The following is a 25059-nucleotide window of genomic DNA, read 5'->3' as shown; positions in this document are numbered from 1 at the left end:
ATCATTTTTCCAGTAGCAATGTATGAATGTGAGAGTTGGACTATAAGGAAAGCTGAGCACCACTTACAAATTGTGGTGCTGGAGAAGACTTTTGAAGAGTCCCTTGGACAGCAAGGAGGTCAAATCATTCAATACTTAAATGAATTAATTCAGGCTATTCACTGGAAGGTCAAATACTGAAGCTTAAATACTTTGGCCACATTATAAGAACATGGGACTCTTTGGAAAAGACCTTGATGTAGAGAAAGATTGAAGGCAAAAAGGAAAAGGGGATGGCAGAGGACAAGATGGATAGATTTTATCATTGAAACAATGAGCATGAACTTGGATAGACTTCAGGAGATAGTGGAGGATAGAAGGTCCTGACATGCTATTGTCCACAGGGCCACAAAGAGTCGGACACTAATCAGCAATAACATGCCAGGCTTTGTGCTAAGCACTTTATATTCTCTTATCTGATCCTCACAACAACCCTTGGAGGTAGGTGCTGCTTCTGTCCTTATTTTACAGTTGAGAAAAACTGAGGGAGACAGATTTTTGTTAAATGGGGAAAGAGTGAGCAGCTGTGTATCAAGGCATGATGGGTGTGAGTAGTTCCAGGTTAACTCATTTGGGTGCTTGTGAAGCCCATAACTTTTTTTTTAGCACTACCCTGAGTAGCCTTTTGTAGGGAGTTTAGGAGGATGGGACAAGGAAGGCAGCTGCTTCTTCCAGTAATCCATTACAAATCAGCTGGGGGGAGGGGGATGTCCAGATTAGTAGGAGCTGTATCTATGCCATGATTTTATATTTACAAAGGACTTCTAGGTATTTAGAGGAAAAGGTATCATTAGTATAAAGTATAATTTCATCATTAAAAAAGCTAAATTCAAAATTGCTAGGGGTATATACACATAGCTGTAGTAATGATTCTGCAAATCATTACTGGGTAATCTTAAGCCCCAACAAAATCACAGTGACCATATCTAGGGAGCCAGCAGGGTGAGGTGGGAGGCATTATTATCATTCCCATTTTACTGATTCAATTCAGTTAAACAAAAACTTAGTGAACTCTAGGAAATGTGGCAGGTGAAAAATGAATGACTGAGGAAAACAAAGGTTCAATCTTCCAAGCATATCAATTTATTAAGCAATCCCTGCCAATCTATGCCAGCTGCCTAACAAAAACAGGAACAGATCTCCTCAGCTTAAGCTTGGACCACAAAATACAGGGGGAGACAGACTTTTATACATTAAAAACAATTAATCAAATGAATTTAAAGGAAACAATACAACATGAGGTAATCTGATTTCTAATTGGAATAAAGATTAGGGATTTTCCAAGTTGGGAGGGGGAAGAGTAAACAGGTGCAATTCTCTGAAACCAGAAAAGGATTTTCTCCCCAAGTATCTGTAAACAATCAAAGGAACAAGGAAATAACTGATTGATCAGTGTTTTCTAATAAGACATATGAGTTGCTTGAGTTGTACAATTGTGAGAAAACTCATTATATCAGTCAAGGTTTCTGGTCAGTATAAACTATTGATTTGTTGAGTTATTTTTCAGTTAAGTCTGACTCTTCGTGACTCCATTTGCGGTTTTCAGGGCAAAGATATTGAGTGGTTTGCCATTTCCTTCTCCAGCTCATTTTACAGATGAGAAACAGAGACAAAAGGGTAAAATGACTTGCCCAGGGTCACAGAATAAGTATCTGGGGCTGGATTTGAACTCAGGAAAATGACTCTTGGCCCTGTGCTCTATCCACTGTGCCACCTAGATGCCCAGCATAACCCAGATCCTTGTTTGAGAGTCTAAGTGGCAGGGAAAGATGGTCCAGTTTCCCAGCCACACAAGGTTAGGTTCAAAAAATATAGTTTTTCTTCCAATTCCCACAATTGAATAAACTTTTCTCAAAAGGTAGAAATTTGACTAGACCCAGAATTGACCAGAAACTAAGCTAGCTCCAAAATTGAGTCATAAGATGGAATCAATGTGGTTTACTCAGTTCCCACAATTAAGTATTTTCTGTCCTAATCCCCTCAGTAAGGGCACAATGGTACATGCATCAAACTTGAGAGGCAGCATAGTGAGATGAAAAGAATCCTGGACTTGCAATCAGAAGATCTGGGTTCATATCCTGGCTCTGACATTTTTAGAGTTGGGTTTTGGCAAAGAGACCTCCCATAATACTTCACAGATTCGTGGTAAGTTAACTGCTTTATAAACCTTTAAAATCCTGTATAAATGTGAGCTGTTGTTAGCTTTGATTTGGGAAACGTCAGTGTTTAATTTCAAGTAGTGGACTTTCTGAGGTATGAATTATACTCTATTTCCCCAAGACTGAGTGTTACCATGAAACACAGATGTTGGGATTTACTGAGTTTATCTCTCATGGTGAAAAAAGCCTGAGGCTGGAGGTAAGGAGACTAGGGCTCATGAGAATTTAAGATTTAGAGCTACTGTAGAAGGAGTCTTAGGGATCAATTTGTACAATCCTTTTAATTTGCAGATGAGGAAACTGAGACACAGGGAGGTTAAGTAATTTGACCAAGGTCTATAGTCATAGAAGAAACTAGGATCAAACCGAGGTCTTCTGAGTCTAAATTTAGTGCTTTTCCTATCACAGCATTGTTTTACTCAGTCTAGTCTTAATTTTGCCACTAATTAATAAGCTCTACTCAAATACCACCTCCTATATGAGGCCTAGTTCAATCCCCCCAATTTCTAAAGCTTCCTCCATTATACTTACACCTTATATTTATTTTTATATACCATAGTGCCTCCTCCTATGAAATGTAAGTTTCCTGAGGGCAGGAGACATTTTATTTTTGTCTTTTTGACCCCAGAACACACACACACACACACACACACACACACACACACACACAAACCCCCAGAACCTAGTGCAGTGGTGAACACATAATAGATACTTCATAAATGCTTCCTGATTAATTATGTACTTAAAAAAATCACAACTATACATTATTGGCAAGTAATATATATTTTCATAAGGATCAACCCAAGCCACAAAGAAGTTTTTAAAAGCAAGTAACACTGTGTGACTCTGGGCAAGTCACTTAACCCCGACTGCCTCACCAAAAAAAAAAAAAAAGCAAACAATGCTTAATAAAATGTTTCAGTGGCCTAAAATATAATGATATTTACAAAAAACCCATGGCTAATTCTTCTGTACTTTGTGTGGATTCCAATGAATTTATATACATTTAAATTATGATAATATATAGCATGGAATAATAAAGAGTAGTCTTTGAAGCCAGGAAGCCTTGAATTCAAGTCCTACTTCTGCCTTTGGCATATACAGGCCTGGGCAAATTGTTTAACTTCTCAGGACTTTAGGCAGTTTTTCAGAGCTATCATTTGTAAAAAAAAGGTGTTGTCTTGAAGTAGTAGAGGGCATTTCCTTACCTGGGCACTTCCTCTGCCAGTGCAATCACAAGTCTAGTCCCTATCCTCTATTAGATTACTTTGTTACCTTCCACAAAGTCCCACTCCAATGCCTCATCAAGGGCTATGGTGTGGAGGTGACCCTGGGCTCCCAAAAGCTATGCCAGCAGAGCACAAACACTGACAGTCCTCCTATGCTACAAAGGCTTCATGCAGGGACCCACTATTTTTCAAGGACCAACCTAGCTAAGAATAGAAACTTTCATTAGCAGTAGTCTTGGGGATGCATTGGGCATGGAAACCCATGAAACAAAGAGAAATGCAAAATGGAACTTCATCTTATGTGTTTGGCCCCCTTATACTTATGCAGTGGTAAAAAAGGGAAAAGAGCATGCTAAGAATAACTGAATTTTTAGACAGTCTATATACTTGACTTAGCTATTGGTATTCTAAATGTGAGGTCCAACAAGTGAACATATTGTTGGAGGAACTAAATCATCTCAATCTTGACATTCTGGCTATAAACCATACAGAAAAAAGAAGCAAGTGGCAGCTAAATGGAAAGATGACTCAGTTCTCGTTGGAAAGGCAAATGAAGGAGCTGATGGAGTTGCTTTTATCATGCATTCAGGGGCAACAAGAAATCTTTCACAAATTATTTGGGCATATATTCCAGTGCTCATGATAAGTGTTTGTAAAGAGAACACTATGAAAATGATTGTAATTTATCCATGAATATCTAGCTCAGTAGACAAAGACATAGAGAAAATCTATGAAGATCTCAATAAGACTCTCCAGTACTGTGATGCTTAGTGACTGCAATGTAAAGTTGGGAATATTGAAGGGTGGTAAAAAATATGTTGGAAAAAATGGAGTAGGAATGAAGAAGGAAAGAAGTCAAAGATTTGTAGACCATGTAGAAACCTTGCAGACTATGTCATTAATACTTTCTTCAAGAAAAGAATTGGCAAGCACTACATATGATGAGTGTTGAATAGTATCACCAAAAAAAAAAAAATGAAATTGATTATACTGTAATGGGCTTGTTTAGGAGGTGGAAGTCATTCCTGAATCAAATCTTTGTACAGTTACATCATCAACTTGATATAGCAAAGATTAAAAAAAAAATCCAACAGTACAAAGCCATAAGAAAAATGAGGAAAATATATAGTATGCAATTAAAACAACTCCAACCTCATCTATAGGCAGCTAGGTGGTGCAGTGGATGGAGTGCTGGGACTGTAGTCAGGAAGACTCATCTTCATGAGTTCAAATCTAGCCTCAGACACTTAGGCCAAGTCATTTAACCATGTTTGCCACAGTTTCCTCATCTGTAAAATGAGCTGGAGAACGGGGCAGCTAGGAGGCGCAGTGAATAGAGCACCGACCCTGGAGTCAGGAGGACCTGAGTTCAAATTCAGTCTCAGACCAGACATTTGACACTTACTAGCTGTGTCACTTAACCCCAATTGAGTTACAAAAAAAAAAATGAGCTGGAGAAGGAAATGGCAAATCCCTTCAGTATGTTTGCCAAGAAAACCCCAAACAGGTTCACAAAGAATGGGACACGACTGAAACAATTAAACAATACCTCATCTAAGAAACAAGTTTTTGATGACAAAAATGAGATAAGAATCATAGAAATTATAATAATTTCATATAGAAGCTCAATCAATGTAAATCAGTTGCCATACTGGGGAGAATAAAAAGTCTAAACATACCTTACTAAAAATACTTGACTTGTGAAGCAGGAAATATGGCAGCCATTTTGTAATATTAATTTACTTGTAAAATCTTATGGGAAAGGATAAATCAATCAAAAAGCATTTATTAAATGCCTACTATGTGCCAGGCATTGTGCTATGACTTGGGGATAGAAATATAAGACAGTACCATAGATTAAGAGATGAAAGAGACATTTGAAATCCCCTAGTTCAACCCCTCATTTTATGGCTGAGGAAACAGATCCAAATAGATTAAGTGACTTAAAGATTTAAACTCATTTCCTTTGATTCCAAATGTTATGTTCTTTCTACAGCATCTGAATTTATATTCTATTGGACGATAAACAATTATAAGTAGCACTGACATTGTATGATGAAGAACTGTGAATGACTTAGCTATTCTCAACAATACAATGATTCAAGACAATCCCAAAGGATTCATGATGAAACATGCTATCCACCTCCAGAGAATGAACTGTTGTCTGAATACAGACTGAATTCAGCATACTATCTTCCTTCCTTTCTTTTCCTTCTTTCTTTCATTTGTTCAAGTCTTCTTGTACAAAATGACTAATATGGAAATGTTTTACGTGATTGCACATGTATAATCTATATTAGATTGCTTACCGTCTCGAGAGAGGAGGGAGAAAGGGAAGGATAGAATTTGGAACTCAAAGCATTTTTTTAAAAAATCTAAAAAAGTTTTAACGTAATTAGGAAGAAATAAAATATTAAAATAATAAGTAGCATTTGACTTATAAAACCTAGAGAAAGCAGTGGATGATTTATGGTTTATAGAAAGTTTGAGGAAAGGATGTCAAAGACTGAAAGGTCCTCTATACGCCAAAATATTTGTAGCAGCACTAGCAAATAATTAGAAGCAAATATTGATTGGGGAATTGCTAACCAAAATATGTTACATGAACATATTGGGATAATACTGTATTATAAAAAAAACAATGAATTTAATGAATAGCTAGGATTCATATAGTGCTTTGTTTACAAAACACTTTACAAATATTAACTCATAATTTGATCCTTACAACCTTGGGAGGTAGGTACTATTATTATCCCGATTTTACAGATGAGGAAACTAAGACAGACAGCAGTTATATTGACTTGTCCAGGGTCACACAGCTAGTGAGTCTGAGATCAGTTTTAAACTCAGGTCTCCAGGTCTAGTGCTCTATTCATGGCACCACTTAGCTGCATTGAGAGAAATATGGGAAGGCTCAGATAAACTAATACAGAGTGAAATAAACAGAAATAGGAAAAGAACGTATACGGTTTGAGTACAACAATGTAAATAAACCCCCCCCAAATGAAAATATTGCATAACTATAACGACCAAGATTGGATTTGGAAAAGATATGAGAAAATGCATCTTCCTGACTTCTGTGCAGAGGTGAGGACTAAGAATATGGACCAATGTATGTCCTGGACTGCCAGACTCAATTGATTGGTTAGTTTTGCTGAACTGACATTTTTCCCCCTTCACACAGTGTCTATTAAATAATAGCTGCTTAATTAATGTTTGTCCCCTTCATTGTTTTTTTAATCTTGGTTGTAAGAGAGAATTCTCTGGGAAGGGGAAGACAGAGAGATATGTTGCAAAATGAAGGCAATGTAAGAAAAATATCAATAACAATTTAAAGAAAACAATTTTAAAGAAAGTTTTGTGACTCAGCTGAGCAAAATCATCTGAGAGCATTTCAGGATGAAATAAGGAGGTCAGCAAATAAACAAAAGACAGAAAATACCTATTTTGCAAAATATTTGCAAACAAACAAAAACCTCTTTTCATCCTCAAGGAAAGTAGAAGCACCATACTTAGAGACTTTAACTTCACAGTTCCAGATGTAGTTAGAGAGAAGGTAGGTAAGAGATTACACGGATAGGAAAAAGTAGTCGATAAGAACAGGTATATATAGAGGAGATACATACTGAAGAGCAATCGTATAATTATGAGGGCATTGAAGGATCGATTCACTAGGTAACTGAAACCAAAAGTGTGGAAAATATTTCAGACCTTATTAATATGGGTCTTATTATTCAGACCTTATTAAAATGGGAGATCGATACAAAGGGAGTATCAACAACTACCAAATTATGTGCCTACTCTCCTATCTATACAGAAATTTATTTTTTTTAATTTATTTTTTTATTCTTTTTAGGCAGTTGGGATTAAGTGACTTGCCCAGGGTCACACAGCTAGTAAGTGTCAAGTGTTTGATCTGAGGCCACATTTGAATTCAGGTCCTCCTGACTTCAGAGCCAGTGCTCTACCCACTGCACCACCTAGCTGCCCCTATACAAAAATTTAATAATAATAATATATAATCCAACTGGAAGGTATCCTTGATGAGGGTATTAGTAGAGAACAGGTAGGCTTTTGCAAATAATATTGCACATTAGACCACATATCATCACTCAATTGACTGAAAGATGTAGAAATATAAGCTCCCATGGTGCTTATTGCTTACCCTAAGTCCAACTGAGCACTAGGAATAAATTAAATCATAGGCACATAAATGTAGTTAGAAGGGACTTCAGAGGCCATCTAACCTATCCCCTCATTTTACTCATACATGAACTGAGGCCTAGGGAGGCTGTGATCACAAGGTTACATAGGTAGTAAAGATCAGAGGCAACATTTGAAGCCAGGTCCTCTGGGTCCAGAGCCAGTGTTCTTGACATTGTATTGTACTTCCTCCCCTGGAAAACAAACAATACAAAATTTTATTTGGCAGAGCAAAATAGACTTTAAGGAGTCTCATGCATATATCAAAACAGTGCAATTTTTCAAAAAGTATAGTCATAAAGACTACCTTGAATGGACAACCTATGGAGCTCATCCATCAGTATATCAAATAAAATGCTTTTTTTTTTTGACATGTCACATGGGTCTTCGTTTCAGGGAGAAGCATAGTACCTTTAAAGAAGATACGTCATTTCCCATAGGCAATCCAGTCAATTCTCCTCTTCCTAATTCTGGGCCCAACTCAGTATCAATTAGCACTATCTGCATCTTGGACATGGAAAACTACAATTTCTAAAAAAGTAAAGTTGTGCATCACTCAAAGGGCAATGGAGAGACACATGGTATGTATGAGAAGGCCATAATATATAACATACAAGGAATAACAGAGAACTGGAGTAGAAATATATGACTGAAAAAGATGAGTTGGTCATGGGTCAAGGATCAGAGATAACCGTCAAATGGCCTTTGTGCCCCATTGTCTTCCTTGTGCTCTGAAGAAAATCAAAGAAGGCTCCCAGAATGGTGGCAAACTCTCTGTGGAGGACTTAGGCAAAGACACAGAATTGTTGCATGGGATGTCCAGGTATAGAGGGTTGCAATCTGTATCATTAGATTGGAATAGCCACATCTGTGAGGTCACATTTGAGTATTTGATAACATCATTATGAGAAGTGATGTGGTCCCATGGAGAGAGCACTAAATTCCAAGCAAAATGTTGTTCAGTCATGTCTGACTCTTGATGACATGTAGACCATTGTCTATGGGCTTTTCTTGAAAAAGATACTGGAGTGTTTTGCCCTTTCCTTCTCCAGTGGATTAAGGCGAACAGAAATTGAATGACTTGCCCAATATCACACAGCTAGTAAGTGTCTGATGCTGGATTTGAACTCAAGTCTTCCTGACTCCAGGCCCAGCACTCTATCCACTAAGCTAGACCTTGTTCCAAATTCCAGTTCCAGTAAAATGCTCTGTGAGGAAGGGCAAAGCATTTGATCTGAACCTCTTTCTTCTACACTGTCTACCTTAAAGGAATGATGTTTATAAACCTTAGAGAAATCTATCCATTGAAATAGATGATACATGTGAGTTATTACTTTAATTTGATAAATTTCTCTAACTGGGTATTTTTCTCAATATAAATAAAAATGGATTTTAAAATGAGACTTGGGTTACAAACTACTCAGCCAAATATAGTAGAAATGCAACTACCACATACTGAAGATTCCTATCCAAAAGTCTTTCATTAAGAGCTATGTCAAACAGAAATTAGTTTACATGGAAGACCAAGCATCAAACAAGGTCTGAAATATGTAGCAAATTAAAATGTTCGTGGTTTGTGTAGAGGGAAAGCAGCCAACAGAGCATTACATTGACCAATTGTTTTTTGAGAAATCCAGGAAGGGAATGATTCCAACTGACTGTACAATACTTAGTAGATTCTTGAAGTGTTTATAGTGAGTATCATGCCTCTGGACACTAGTGTAATTGTTCTACTCCACATTTCTTTACCCGCCCTCACAAGAAACATTTTTGAAATGGTACTCCAAGGGTGGTGGGGATGCCATGGGACAAAGGATTCCTCGTGACTATTTTCTCAACATAGTTTCAGATCCAATCACTTTTCAGGAATAATGTAGAAGGGATCCCTGCATCAGGTAAGCAGTTGAACTAGTATGTCATTAGGTCATATGATTGGGAGGTAGGAATCTTAAGAGATTATTCCAGTCCTGCCTACCGTACCCCCATTTTGCAGATGAGGAAACCTAAAGCCCAGAACAACTTGCCTGGAGTCAGTAAACAGTAAGACTAGGATTCAAATCCAAGTCCTCTAACTCCAAATTTAATGCCCCTTCTACTGCATTGCCTTTTTTAATTCTAAGATTCTGTAACTCAGAGATAAAAGCATCAAGTCCCTCTAGGATAAAGCTACCATTAGCATATTTAGTTGTTCATTTTTCAGTTGTGTCCAACTTTTTGCTTAATATATTGGGGCCTGTTTTCTCCTTTGTAAAATGATGGGGGGGCGGTGAAGGAGATGACTAGGTATCTATGGTCACTTCAAGCTCTATACTCTATGTATAATCCTATGATTTGCCTCCCTAAATTGGTTCCTCTGATTTGTTATAAGCAGCATCTTTCCTAGGCACCCAGGCTTATAAAATGGGAATCATGTTTGATTGTCCCCCTCCCTTACTCATGTCTCCAAACAATTGCCAAGTCCTGACACTGCAGCATCTCTTATATCTGGAGCCTAATCTACATTCCCAGTATGCTCACCTCTTACCTAGCCTCTTCACAGATTAACCCCGTCTACCTATTCTCTGTATTGCTGCCCAAAAAAATCTTCCTCATAACTTATGATCTTCTCATTCCTCTGCTGAAAAAACCTTCAGTAGCACTGTACCTCCCACCCCACCAAATAAGGTTTAGACCTCTGACTTTGGAAGGCATTTATAATCTGGCTCCAACCAATATGTCAAGACGTACTATAAAACCTCTCTTCATATTACGGCCAAACTGAGTTATCCTCTGTTCCCATTCTACTCTTTCATTTGTGTTTATTAAGCTTTCTTAATTTTCTTCCAAGTTCCATCTCAGCCACCACCTCATCTATGAAGCCCTCCTTGAATCTCCCAGATAAAAATCTCTCCATTCTCAAATTTTTCAGGGTGCTTAATCTGGATGTTTTCTTTGCATTTACCTCACTCTCATATTTATTTACATACTTATTCTCCCTGCCTTCCATTAGCTTATACCCATTTAGAGCAGGTTTTTGTACTCCCAGAGTATCACATAACCATACAAGTTGCCTGATGTTTCATGAATTAAACTGAAGAGGAAAACTGACAAACTAGGAGTGAATCTAGAGGATAACCAGCCAGGATAGAGAGGGGTTAAAAAGAATCCCTACATGTAATACACTGAATAAGGAATTTAGGATGTTTGGATTGGAGAAGATGGAAATGACAGGATCAACTCAATAAAAACAACCCTGCTGTATTGGCAAGATCTCTAGATTTGGAATCAATGGACTTAGCTTCAAATACTGCTCCTCTAATTTATAGCTGTGTGACTTCTGGCAAGTCACTTACTTCTTGAGTCCTTGTTTCTTTACCTGTAAAATAAAAGGATTGAATCTAGCTCTGTTTTTTTTTCTTCCATTTTTACTTTATATGAGAGCCTCCTCTGTTATTCCAAAAGGCTGAGCTCTAAGTTCTGAAAAGAATGGTTAAGTTCATAACAACGTTTGAAGCAGGTTTTGGCTTAATATGAGAATCTTCCAATAATGAGCTAAGAATGATGATCACTTCATGAGTTAGTGATCCCTTTCAGCATTGTAGAGACCATTTCTCCAGGATGTAGAGATAAATTGAATTTTAGTCTTTCAACTAACATTTCATGATTATACACGTTCCAAAAGTCTTTGTGCAGTTTTGATCTTCTAAAACTTAAAACTGCACTGAGACTTTTGCAACATCTCAATCAATTCTTACCCATAAATGCATTACGGTGAAATTTTCATTCTGGGATGATTGTTCTCAGTTTCTAAGTCACATATTTCCATCCAATTGTCAAATAATCAGAAAACAGGCTAGTTTTAACTCAGGCTAAGTAAATCATCCAAAGCCAAGCCACAATGTATTCCAGGCATAATGGCCTTTGAATCAAAGTTATTAGCAGGTAATTGGTGAGTTCCTCCTGAAGTATACAGAGGTGATAGTTTATCAAATTAATATGGCTAGTCCCAAGTGAATGGACTATCTTGAAGTAGTAAGTTATCCTTCATGAGATCTCAAAACAAGCCGAGATTAATTACTCATAACTGTTATTGTAGAAGGGATTCCTGTTCTGGCATATGTTGGGCTAGACTTTTGAGATCTCTTTTATTGAGATTCTGTGATTTGGAGCAAATGATCTGTAAACACTTAAAAGGGGTAGTGATGGTCACTATAAGCTAACACAGGTTCACTTTGAATGAGACATGCCAAACAGCTCATTTCCTTTTGTAATAAATCAATAAAACATTAAGCACTCAATATGTGGCAAGTACTACGGGAAGTGCTGGGGATACAAAAAGAGGCAAAAGACCCTTTGCCCTCAAGGAGCTTACAATCTAAAGGGAGAGTTGACATGCAAACAAATATACACAAAACAAGCTATATACAGGTTAAATAGGATATAATTAACAGAACAAAGGCACTAGACTTAAGAGGAGTTAGGGAAGGCTTACAGTAAAAGATGGGATTTTAGCTGGGACTTAAAAGGAAGTCAGAAGGCAGAGTTGAAGAGAGAAGATATTGGACTTTGGAGATGGTCAGAGAAAATTCCAGGGGCAGAGATGGAGTATCTTGTTTGTGAAACAGCCTGGAGCCCAATGTCACTAGATCGAGAACTATGTGTTTGGAAGCATGATGTAAGACTGGAAAAACAGGAGGGGGCTAGGTTATGAAGGGTTTTAAAGGCCAAACACAGCATTTTGGATTTGATCCTGGAAACAATAGGAAGCTACTGGAGTTTGAGAAGGAGCATGACATGATCAGATCTGGGCTTCTAGGAAAATTACTTTAATGGCTGAATGAAAGAACAATTGAAGTGGGGAGAGACTTGCAGGCAGATCCACCCAGCAAGCCATTACAATAATCCAGCCTGAGGTGATAAAGGCCTATACTAGAGTGGTGGTGTCAGAGAGAAGGGGAAATATGTAAGAGATATTATAAAGGTGAAATTGGTAGGCCTTGGCAACAAATTAGATTTGAGGGGTGAAGGATAAGGTGTAGTGCACTTGAGGGACTGGATATGTTGCCCTCTATGGTACAAAAAGTAGGAGGGGGAACAGTTTAAGGGGAAAAAGTTCTGCTTTGGACATGTTGAGTTCAAGATGTCCAGTAGACAAGGTATCTGAAAGGCAGTTGGAGACGCAAGACTAGGTTAACAGAGACTTTGAAGCAGGATAGGTAGATTTGACAATCATCAGCCTAAAGACGGTAATTAAAATCCACAGGAGTCAGTAAGGCCACTAAGTGAAACACTGTAGAGGGAGAAGAGGACCCAGGATCAAACCCTAAGCATCTCCTATCACCTATAATTAGATGGTATGATTTAATGAGGATCCAGCAAGGAATGAGAAGGAACACTAGGAGAACCACAAGAGACTGATGTCCCAAAAACCTAGAGAGAAGAGAATATCAGGAAGGAGAGGGGGAGTGTTGAGATTCCAGTGTTCCTGGGAGGTCAAGGTTCCTGTCAGGTATGGCATATGGACATGAGGATGGACACAGTCATGGGAAAAACTGAACTTCCACATTACAAACAGTGGAAGATAGAAGGAACACCATTACATCGAGTCCAAGAGAGGTTGGCTACGCAAGCTTTCAGGGATCCATGGGGCCAAAATGCAGCTTGGCAACACATGGTGATTATGAAAACTTGCTACTTTGTGGGCTGCTTTGTCAAGAGCATTCAAATGGGGTTTTGGAGCATTTTTACTAGCTATTGGAGTGAAGTATTTCCTAACTGCTCCAAAGAATGAAGAGGAACATGCTTCTAAACACTGAAGACATAGAGGAATCATAGCTAATTATTTAGAGTGAATGTTTGCTGTTTTGTAGTTTGCTTACTTGCCGTGTTAAAGATTAATATTAAAATTTCACTTGATAAAAAAAAAAGGAAGGTGATCAGCATTGTCAAAGGCTGTAGAGAGGTCAGGGAGAATGAAGATTGAGAAAAAGCTATTGGCTTTGACAACTAAGAGATTATTAGTAACTTTGCAGGGCAGCTAGATGGTGGAGTGGATAGAGTACTAGGCCTGGAGTCAGGAAGACTCATCTTCCTGAGTTCAAATCTGGCCTCAGATACTTACCGTGTGGCCCTGGGCAAGTTGCTCCACCGTTTGTCTCAGTTTCCTCATATGTAAAATGAGCTGGAGAAGGAAATAGCAAATCATTCCAGTGATTGCCAAGAAAATCCCACATGGGATCATGAAAAGTCTGACATGACTGAAAGAGTAACTTTGGAAAGAGCACAGTTTCATTTAAGGTCCAAAGCCAGATTGGAAGAGGTTAAGGAGAGAAGAGAGAAATTGGAGACACCTATTGTAGATGGTCTGGTCAAGTTTGGCCACAAAGGGGATAAAAAATTTAAGATAATAAGTAGCAGAGATAAAAGGACCGACAGAGATTGAAAATGATAGACATGATAGGGTTCTAAGAGCCTTAGATAACAACGTAGTAGACATATCAATTTCAATGGAACATTTGAAAAGCTCATGGACAAGATGAGCTGAATTATAGTTATTAGGTAGATTTTTAGCTAGTTAATAGTATTCATGTATCAGTATCAAACTGAACTAAGGTCCTGTTAGACATTCATCAATTACTTGAAGTCACAAAAGGCAAGAGTATGAAATTTACGGATGAAAGAAACCTAGAAGGGATGCTGGATGACGGAATCAGAATTATACTGACTTAAATATCAGGCTGAAACTAATACTCAAAATTAATGGAGATAAATGTAAAGTCCTGCACTTAATTTCCCCTTTCCTCTAATCACTTTCACAGGTACAGTGATTTAGGGAGATATGAAAAAGACCTACAGCTAGGTAGTACAGTTGAGAGCTAGGCCTGGAATCAGAATTCAAATCTGGCCTCAATGTGTAGTCCTAGACAATTCAATTAATCTCAGCTTCTTCAACTGTAAAATGGGGATAATACATACCTCACAGGGTTATTTTGACACTCAAATGAATTATTTGTAAAATGCATAGCACAGCATCTCAGACACAGTATTAAGTTTAATCAATGCTTGTATCCTTCCTTAGTGAACATTAAATCTGACACAGCCATCATCCTGGCTAATGCAAACTACTCAGTTAATAGCATACAGTGCCCAGAAAAAAGGAAGTAATTCTCTTATTCTGCTCTAGTTGCATCACATCTACAGTACTATATTCAGTTCTAAGCACCATATTCTGGAAAGAATTGAGGGGGGAAGACTAGAATGGTCTTGAAACTGTGTCACATAAGGATGATTGAAGTTACTAAGAAAAAATATTTCGCCTGGGAAAAACAAGTCAAATAGAACTGGAACCAGCAATGAAAGGTATAGAGACATATTTCCACCAACATTTAAGAGCTGTTTCTGAATAGAATGGTCTAGAATAGGAGTGCTTAAATAAGTTGGGGAGTATATCAAAGAGAACAGTGGGCCAGTTGACCTAGTTAGAGGGATTTATACAACAGCTCTACTTCCTCACCTCAGGTCCTTTTTCATTCAGTTGAATTCTAGTCTGTCCCCCACTGCACTTTCTTCCACCCATTTAAGCAAATCCATTTAAAAAATTCACCCAATAATTTTTTCCACTGGTATGCTTTGACAGGCCATCATCTGCTTCTTTAAAACATGTTTCTAAAGCAGACAATGATCTTCATTTCTTAAATGAATTGTAAGTCATAAATGGTGATGTGGCCCTTTACATTGGATCTCTTCCTGTTTTCAACTCATGCATTATGTCACATACAGTATTCCATACATACATACATATATATATATATATATATGTATGTATGTATGTATGTATATAGCATATTGAGCATTACTGTTGGATGTGTTCAGTAAATGGACTAGGACAAATATATATATTTTTAATCTTAAGTGTGTGCTTGGGTGTATTTCTGCCACATGCTTAGTGGAATTTCTTGGAAACTAAAATAGCAACATTTGACAAAAGTAACAAAAATTACCTCTAACATGACATGTGTTCATCTAAAACCATCAGAATTTAAAAGAACATACACACTGAAAATTGGAGAACTATTATCAGAGGGTATTGATATTTCCAATGCTGAAATACAACAATTACCTCATATATGTTATAGCAAATAATTTTCATTTCCATTTACGAACTGGTAAAAATCATATAGCAATTCTTTAGGGCTTTATCAAGAAATTGTGTGGTGTAGCAAAAAGGAGATTTACTAGTAGATGTGAGGTAGGACAGCCTTGGGTTTAAGTCTTTGACATTAATTATAACCAGAGAACTCTAAGCCTATTTCCTTATATATAAAATAGGGATAATACCTCTAGTACTTACCTTGGAGTTGTGAAGTTCAGGTGACAAATACAGCTTTGCAAACCTTGAAGAGATCTGTACATCACTTAATCTTAATTTAGGACTTTATAAATAGGCCCAATGACATTAAGGAATAATCAAAATTAGTAGCATTAGAAATTCATTCAGGGTTAATTTATGTAATGGTCTGCACCATTATTTCAATTTCCTAAAGAGTGAGAAATTCACTCCTTTAACAATTAGCCTTTAAATTTAGTACTACTAAGAACTCTTGTTGGTATTAGTTTATCCAATTTCTTCACTCAAAAATTGGGCCTCAGTGCCCTCTACAGCTGATAACAGATCACTGACAGCAAGCAATCTTTGAACTTGTTTTCAGGAGGTTCCAGGAAGAGGAACTGGTTTGTATTGAGGTTTGCCCCAAAGCAAAAAGCACTTTGGAAATCAGGATGGTAGATGTCATCCATTCAACAAAACAGTGTGGCTAGTCAATATTAGTGTATGCAAGACAATATTAGGCAGGGGGGAGTGAACTTTCCTTCAGCCACAAAAGGTAGGCCTTTAAAAGACTGAGGTCCCTAAAATACATGGAAATCCTAGCTATACTTACAGGATCTAATAGCAACAAACAATTCCCCTCAATATTCCTTTCAAGAATTATCCTCTCTTGCATTTGCTACTTCCTTCCTCCCAGGTACCATGTCAACGAGGGGAAACCAATATAGTCAAAGTAGGTAAACTCTTGCTTATGTAAACCAGCTAACATGGAGGCAAACGGAACTTCAGATAAAAGAAAAATGTCATTGCTTTGATGTACTGTCATACTAGTTTACTTGTATGACATTTTGTTGTCAACAGCAAGTTTTGCTGCACTTGAACATCCTCCTCCCAGGCCCACTCTTCCACTGCCACTATCTGTCAGAGGAACCTCCGGATAGACTCAGACTTCTCCCAAATCTCATCAGTAAATTCAGCTCTGCCTCTACTTATAAAGAGCAGAGGTCTCCATTAGAATATAAATTCCTTTGAAGTGGGAACTATTTTTGCTCTTCTTCTTTGGTGAGGCAATTGGGGTTAAGGGTCACACAAATTGTGTTGAGTGTCGAGGCCACATTTGAACTCAAGTCCTCCTGACTACAAAGCTGGTGCTCTAACCACTGGGCCACCCAGCCGCCCCTCAATGATCTTTTGTAAGTACATTAGCTTCAGGTGTTGGGCTAGAGACAAAGCAATAACCTGAACAGTGCTACTCGAAATCCTTCAGGTAACAGATTTTAGATCTGACACTGAGACCGAAGCTAACATAAGGTATGCATAAAGCAAATGGCACCAAGATTTGAACCTATATTGTCCTCCACTTTTAGCTTCAGGCACACCAAACTTTTTTTTCCTTGGTTGATTAGGCAGTTAAGTGAGGGGGAGCTGAGCTGCACATGACTGGGGACCTATGAGAAGGGTGGAGAGGACTAACCTCATTTAACAACATTGTAATCTCAGTACTCTACTCTCCAAGTAAACATGGGAGTAGTTTCAGGACCTTTTCGGAAGTTGTAAAAACCAAAATTCTTAAGGATCTGTGAAAGAAGGTGGATATCGGGAAGGTGAGAATATAAAATGAAAAGGATTTTTTAAAAAAGCGACTAAGGCAGACCCCAAAAAGGAAAAACCCTGGACTTTCCCACATGGCCAAATCTCTGGCGTTGGCCTGAGGCTATTATTCCAAGAACTGGTTTTTCATTGTGGCTACACCTAAACTCCCAATTCTCTGTTCCATTGTTTTACCTCCCTATGGCCTCTGGCCACTTTCCACTCTTAATCCTATCTAGCCTCCACTCTCCCCTGGTCACATGCCCAGGTCCCTGGAGTTCTATTACCTCATAGACTACTTGACCACTCCTAGATCCCTCCCATAGTCTTTCTGCATATAAGGTCCATCTTATCTCCATTAAAATGCTCAGATTCTTATAATCTAGCCAATAACTCACTAACATTCAGATTCCTTAAGTCTGCCCAATATGACAGATGTTTAAATAAACCTTGTCTTTGGCTGGGAAAAAAAAGGGACTGAGGGAAAAAATGCTCAGGTGGCCAGACACCATTACAAAAAATTGTCCGTCGTACTTTTCTCAACCAGAAACACAAAAAACTACCAGATGCAGGATAAAAAAGGATAGGTGAGATGGGGAGAAAAAGATCAGATTAAAGACAATAAGCTTCCTCCCCCTCAAAAAAAAAAACACCCCCAAACAAAACCCCACAGAAAGTCATTTAGAGAATTATAAGAGCAACAGAAAAATACTTATAAACATCTCAATACAAAGAATCTTGCAGAGGAATAAACGTTAGTAGGAACAGATGGACACAGTCATAGTAACTAGCAAGGTCACTAACACAGAATACATGAACAGTGTAAAGATCAAACTGATTTATGAAGTGCCAAGGATAGGCAGCAAACTAGGTTTTAAATAGGTCAAAGCATAGCACAGTTCAACAAAGCAGAACTTTGAAAGTGCTGCTACAATACAGTGAAAATGCTTTTATAAATTCAGTGTAATACCTACAATCAAATCCCTTGGAAAGATGCTATGAGTGTCCAATTTCTCTCAAAACTACTTTTATGTAGGGGCAGCTAAGTTGTGCAGTGGACAGCCTGGCCTTGGAGTCAGGACATGAGTTCAAATTTGGCCTTAGACAAACTTGATACTAGCCGTGTGAACCAGGGCAGGTCACTTAACCCTGACAGCCAAAGCAAAACGACCACCTAATTGTGTGGGTTTACACTTACATGTGCAATGTTATCCCGTAAAGTTATTTTGAAATGAGTAACTGGCTCCCAAAAGACACCCCTTTTCTCTTTATGTTTTTCAGATGTCTATCTTATTATCCATACATCACCATCTGTTTTAGGTTAAAAATTTTAGAAGGGTATTATCCTAAGCATTATGTTGATGCTCAGCAATGCAAAATCTTATTGGCCAGATTAGAATCACACCCCCAGTTTCTGCATTTAATCCCCCTATAAGAAATCCTATTTGTGAGTTAGAACTTCCATGAGGAAATTGAGGTCCAAATCACTTAAGTAATTTGCCAAGACACATGTCATGGCAAAAATGGAATTCAGGTAAACTCTAAATTTAGTCCTTTTCTCTCACACAATCTACCTTTGAATAAGTAGGCAAATGAATATGAGAAATATACATAACAAAACCCTAATTCAAAAATGAAGACCTTTGGAATTATTCAGGACATCCTTCACTAAATCACTCGGTAAATCCCAAGTAAATCAATAGGCTACTCTCCAAAGTTAAATGTTAACAGTGCTACCTTAAGAACCCAAAGCTAACTCAAGGAGAACTGTCCCAGATCCACCCTCAAACACTGTGCTAGTCTGAGACTTTGAAATATATACATCTTTTAGCCATTGCCGATGCAATCCGGTTAGTTGTCAATATCGTAGTTTTCTTTAAAACTCCCATTTCCCTCAATAACTTTATTCAGCAAGATAACTTTCGTTGTCCATTCCACTCTTGCCTAGTAATTTGTCAGCACCAGCATTTAGCCATACCTGTTAAACAAAAAAAAAAAGTGTTTTGAAGACCAAGCATTAATTACCTGTTTCATTTTGTTACAACTTCGCTATTTGCTAAGGCAATTAGCATGCCTTACCCTAAGGCAGAGATGTTTGAAAGTCAACTTGCACTATGCCTCACTTGAAACAAAAATCTTAAGGCCGCATCTTTCTCTCTTAAATCCAATCCCAAGTACATACCATGGGAATGTTTTTAATTTTTTTTTTTTAAAGTGGGACAATTACACAACTTTCCTCCCATCCCCACTAGGGGACTAACATTTGATAAATGCAGGATTGTCACTCTGCTTTATCAAGGAAATTCAAGGTGTTCTATATTACATTTAGCAAATTGGCTTACTCCCCCAAATTAGTAACTTTCACAACATTTCCTTATGGTTAGATTCTAAATATGCAGTATTCTTAACTTTTAAGATTCCTAATTTTGGCAACTTTTAAGGGGATATGTTGATTACTAGAAGGATGTTGTCAACTCTCTACTTCTCCACTTGGAAAGTTTGGTCTGAACAGTGGAGCCACTTTGTGGATGTGACAACTCAAAGAGGGTTATCTGGATATAATTGATGTTTAAATAATTTAACACTCATAATTGAACTCTCGACAAATCAACACTTCTCTCCCCACCCCACCCACCTTTAATACGTGGTTCAAAACATTTGTTAGACCCATGTTACCTAAGCATGGATTCATACGTTTCTTATGTACTTTATTTTGGACAGACTAGGTATTCCAACTCAATTTGTTTGTTTAGATTGGCATTTTGCACAAAGTATTTCCATAGCTCTCTGAGGTAGTTTTAATCTTGATCACTTCAATACTGACCTTTAAAAAACGCTAGTAATAGGTGGCAGCTAGGTGGTGCAGTGGACAGAGCACCAGCCCTGGACCCAGCAGGACCCGAGTTCAAATTTGGCCTCAGACACATAACACTAGCTGTGACTGTAGGCAAGTCACTCAAGCCCAAATGCCTCACCAAAATGAATAAAAAATTCTAGCAATATAAGCCATAGGATTCTGAGTTTGGTGAGATTTAGTTTCAACCCCTCATTTTACAGATTAGTAATCTGTCAAAGATCATATAGCTAGCAAACCTAGGATTTGAAATCTGGTTCTTTGCTTTACACCATTAGGCCTAGAAACCATACAGAAGAACTTGTTTTTACAATTTGGGGCATAGGTGTGTGGTGGATTATCCTCAGGGAAAACACTCTGGTACTTGATCTGAAACAAACTCAAAAAACTTTCAATATCAAGATCACTGGATCAAACTACAAATCAGTGCACATCTGATTACTGACATTTATAAAGTTTTGGGTCTTTCATTTACCAGGTGTTACAGCTGTGATGTATCTAATCAGGAGTAAGCAATACCACTATTTGGAAATCAGGGCAAGTATAAAGTTAGCCAAGCTACTTAACTTTCTATTCCTGTCATTCTCAGACAGACCATCTAATCCAATTTCATTTGAAGAAGTGGAAACTGAGGCTCAGAAAGGTTAAGTGACTTCTCTAAGGTCACACAAGTATAACTCAGAAAGCCAGGATTTGAATCCCCAATCTGAAATCTCACGATTTCTGCTAATATGTCACACAAAGACTTAGATGATGAAATAATTAAACTGTATATATCTTAACATTTTCTCAAAAGGATACACAATTTAAAACAAAAACCTTTTTCACGTATACAATTTTTAAAGAACTTTCCTTATTTTCACTTTTGAAATAACATCCTATTAGGCTTGACTTCATTATACCTGAAAAATAAAACATTTCCATTACCAATTAGACTTGCATTGTCATTGGGCATGGGAAATGTCTAACAGGTCTGATACTGAGGTAGTTAACAGAAAAGTTTTGTTCTATCCTAAAAGACTGTAACCTCAAAAGCCATTTACCTTAATATATAAAATAGGTATGATGCACAGATGTTACGAAGATCTGTAAATGGGAGCTACAAAAAGTTTGTACACAAAGGGGAATGACAGAAATGTCTCTCAACAGGACAAAATACTCAAGTCCACAGAAGACTTTGAAATGATGCCCTTTTTCTTCTTTCCTGACATTTCACTAGTCAAATATTTAGAGTAAGGTAAGCATGATAGTAGGTGGCTTTCCATTTGTTAAGGGCAATTTTTTTGTTGTGGGTATTAAGTGGAAGCCAACTACCACATGCCAAGAGGCCTGGCAATTGAGATTAAAATATTCCCTCCACCCTATCTGGGCAATGAATAATTGTCCTGGCACTGTATACTCTCAAATATATCATTCAGTCCAACTCATGCCCGAAACACAAATCATCTCCACAATACATACAGCCTCTGCTTGTAGACCAATAACTTGGAATACACTGACAGGTTTCCTTTCAGTGCCTTTGATTTTTAAAGAATCAAGAGTCCCTGAATTAAAGCATGTGTAGTATGGGCAACTGAAAATATGTAACTGACTCACTGAAATCACAGGGTTCCTGCTATATTTGTCAGTAAGGAAATGTGTGATATAAAGATAAAACACGGTACACTTGGTCCCAACCTACCTTGCTTCTTGGTAGTAAGCTTTCCCAGTTTAATAGGTGACATTTTAAATTGTTAAAGGTAAGGGACTTTCAAATGCTGCCAGTACTGTGACTCAATAAAATCTTAGCTTCACATATGTACCAGTCTTCCTGAAGCTTTTTCATCCAATACAATATGGGTAAAAATACCAGGGAATAGAGACTGTTTTAATTAATGAATTTTGATTTTCTCTTTTATACAGTTTTCCTAATCAATTAGGATAGGGCTTATAAGTAACAAGGTTCTATTTCAACAATATTTCTTAAGGCATCAAATCCATTCCATCATGGAATGACATGGTAAAAACAACAGCAGTCCAACTGATAAATTTCTAGTCGAAATTTCACTGAAGCATTATGAATATAAAAACCAGGGATTCTGAAGTTAAGTTTTTAAATGAAGTTGAAATTTCGTCTAAGATGTTCCATGAGGCTCAGGGAGAAATGGGTTCCTAAAATGAGGAAAGATCAGGTATTTCGAACTACAGTCAATATGCCCTAAATAAATTAGTAGGAAAAAACACACAGCAGTTTTGAAGCATTAACTCACATAGAACATAGCCACAAAAGTTTTGCCAAGAGAACAAACATTAGTAAACAGTGGCTTTTCCCAAAAAGGCAGTCTCACTGTCTCCTCAAAAGTAACTGATGTTCAACTACCAGAAATACACCATAGCACACTTTTTTCAAAGGCAAATGACACTAGACCAAACAATCCATCATGGTTCTTTAACTCTGATGCCAACAAAATACATGTGACTATAAAGAAATAAGACTGTTTTCACAAATACCATGAAGAAAATAGTTTCATTATTTTATAGTCACACCCCATATGTCCATTAGTGAAGGTTGGAAAAATTTCAAACTGCTGCAAAATGTATCAGATTATGTAATATGTTGAACTATATTCTCCTCCTTTTCCCCACAAACCAATGTGACAAGGAAACTTGTTTAATCCAGTTGGTGCTAGTCTTTTTCTTTCCACCAAACAGGACTTCCATAGCAACTCAAACAGAAGTGAAGATCTTTTCTGTAAAGGAAAAAACCTTTTCTGCTCAAGGGAAAGTTCCAGAAAATCCAAGCCTGTTTGCATAAGGAAATGAGCCATACTGAGAGATGTGCATAAACTGCTTTTTTTAAAAAAAGTACTTACTTTGAAGTAATTTTCAAGTCTTTTTCACAACACACAAACATAGAAAAAATAGGCAAAATTATTACTTCTACCCACCTAGGGTGTACAGTTAAAGAGTTTTAGAAGCAAAATAATATACATAGTATGTTTTTCTTGTACTTACCATTTTTACTTACAAGAACCACTTTAGAATGACAATGTTTCCAGATGTATAGTGCAAACTTATTTCCATAAGCTTTTTCTATCACTGTATTCATTACAAATGATGCCAAGGGATCATCAAAACCTTAAACCAAAGAAAGCCCACTCATTTTGTTAAGCTGTTCTCAAAATCATGGCATTTAAAAAAAGACAACCTGTTTTTATCACTTGCAAACATCTGAAAGAAAAAGCTTTTAGTTTCCAAATGTTTTCTTCTAGTTTTCCCATTTTGTTAAAGGATATAACCTCAACCATATTTTTATTTATTCAGCTATTACCAAGACCCAAAGTATGCCCTTTTACTGAGTCAAAGTGATTTTGTCTTTTTTGAATAGGAAGATAAAGGGGAGAAATGGTAGAACGAATATCAGATGGGTCTTCAGAAACCTTTAAGAGCAAAAGAAATTTCATTCCATTTCCATTGTGTTGACAAACTCTGAAAAAGAACAAAAACAGAGAATGGTTTTAATTATGTAACTGAAAACCATAGTTCTGGATACTTCACTTCAGATCCCATTATCTAATTTCTCTTATAGGAAAATGCAAAAAAGCAAAATCGTGGTCCTCAAAGAGTCACCAAATCTGGAAGTCCCACAATTTAATCCAGAACAGTTTTCTAAAGGGGCAAATTAAACACTCCATCACTACCCTTCACCCCTCACTCCCATGTGAACGCGTCTGCTATCATTTTTCTCGCGATGGGAGAAAAGCTCGCTCTCCAGCTCTAGTAACGGGCATTAATGATGAAAATCTCTACCCCGACAGTTAGTCGTCCCACCAAGGTCATTCCTAATAAAAAAAAAAATCTTACCAAATCTGCCCTCATTTGCTGATAAGCAGGAGCCCTTGGGTGTCTCAATTACACTACCTTAATCCTCCCTCCCCCCTTCCTGTTGTTGGGCCTTTTAACATCTGGCTGGCCACCGTCCAAACCTGACCAAGTAGTTCAAAAACTGGATGCAGTCTCTCTCGCTCTTCTTTGTTTTCTTTCCCCTTTTCCTTTCCTTTTTTTTTTTTTTGAGAATGGAGGGTGAAGGGATCACAGATAAGAAAAATCCAAGGAAAGGCCCAGAAATCTCCCTAGGGGGAGGGAGGAGCAGGAGCCACGGACATAAACATTTCACAAGGAGCCAGGGCAGAGAGCAGGCCGCAGGCGCGGCAAGCCTGGGCGGAGGCGGCCCCGGGGCGGAAAGGGGACCGAATCACCCCCGCTTCTCCCCAGCTGGGGGAGGAGGGCTCTAGGCTCACACCCGTCCCGAGCCCCAGAATCAGCAGTGCCGGAGCCAGGCCGCTCCAGATCCTCGTAGGGAAATGAGGCCTACCCAACCTGGACCCCCGGGCTCGAGTGAGAAGCTCATCCCGCCGAGTCCCGGACTGGGCCTGATCGACCGGGCCGGATCTCCATCCCGCCCCAAGCCCGTGGCCCTGAAGCTCGACCTCAGCGGCGGGAAGCCCTAGGCAAGGAGCCCGGCCATCCCCCTCGGCCCTCCATCTGCCCACAGTCTCTCCCTCAATCCCCGGTGCTCCCACGCTGGCTCACTCGTCCCCCTGGTCCTCCCGAGTCCGCGGCTGCCTCCGTGTGTGTGTGGATCTAACATGGCCGCCAAGGCCATTCGCTCTCTCAGTCAGCTCAGGGTGCGCCCCGCTG

General features: G+C 38.2%; 2 long non-coding RNA genes across 2 annotated transcripts in view; one reads left to right on the top strand and one right to left on the bottom strand.

Annotated features, from left to right (window-relative positions):
* LOC144458215 (uncharacterized) overlaps positions 1-8942 on the top strand; it is a 66819-nt gene extending 57877 nt beyond the window's left edge. Inside the window, exon 4 of the long non-coding RNA XR_013487795.1 lies at positions 8027-8942. This is a non-coding gene — a long non-coding RNA (uncharacterized LOC144458215). The remainder of the gene's footprint in view (positions 1-8026) is intronic.
* LOC144458214 (uncharacterized) lies at positions 1100-25043 on the bottom strand. The gene is made up of 2 exons (XR_013487792.1): positions 21181-25043; positions 1100-16041 (listed from the first exon to the last, which is right to left on the bottom strand). It is a non-coding gene; the product is annotated as an uncharacterized LOC144458214 (long non-coding RNA).
* Positions 25044-25059: the final 16 nt, after the last annotated feature.

Source organism: Phascolarctos cinereus, unplaced genomic scaffold, assembly GCF_003287225.1.
Source record: "Phascolarctos cinereus isolate Bilbo 61053 unplaced genomic scaffold, phaCin_HiC Scaffold_726;HRSCAF=1367, whole genome shotgun sequence".
In the NCBI taxonomy this organism is placed as follows: Eukaryota; Metazoa; Chordata; class Mammalia; order Diprotodontia; family Phascolarctidae; genus Phascolarctos; species Phascolarctos cinereus.
This window is presented reverse-complemented; position numbering and strand designations above follow the sequence as displayed.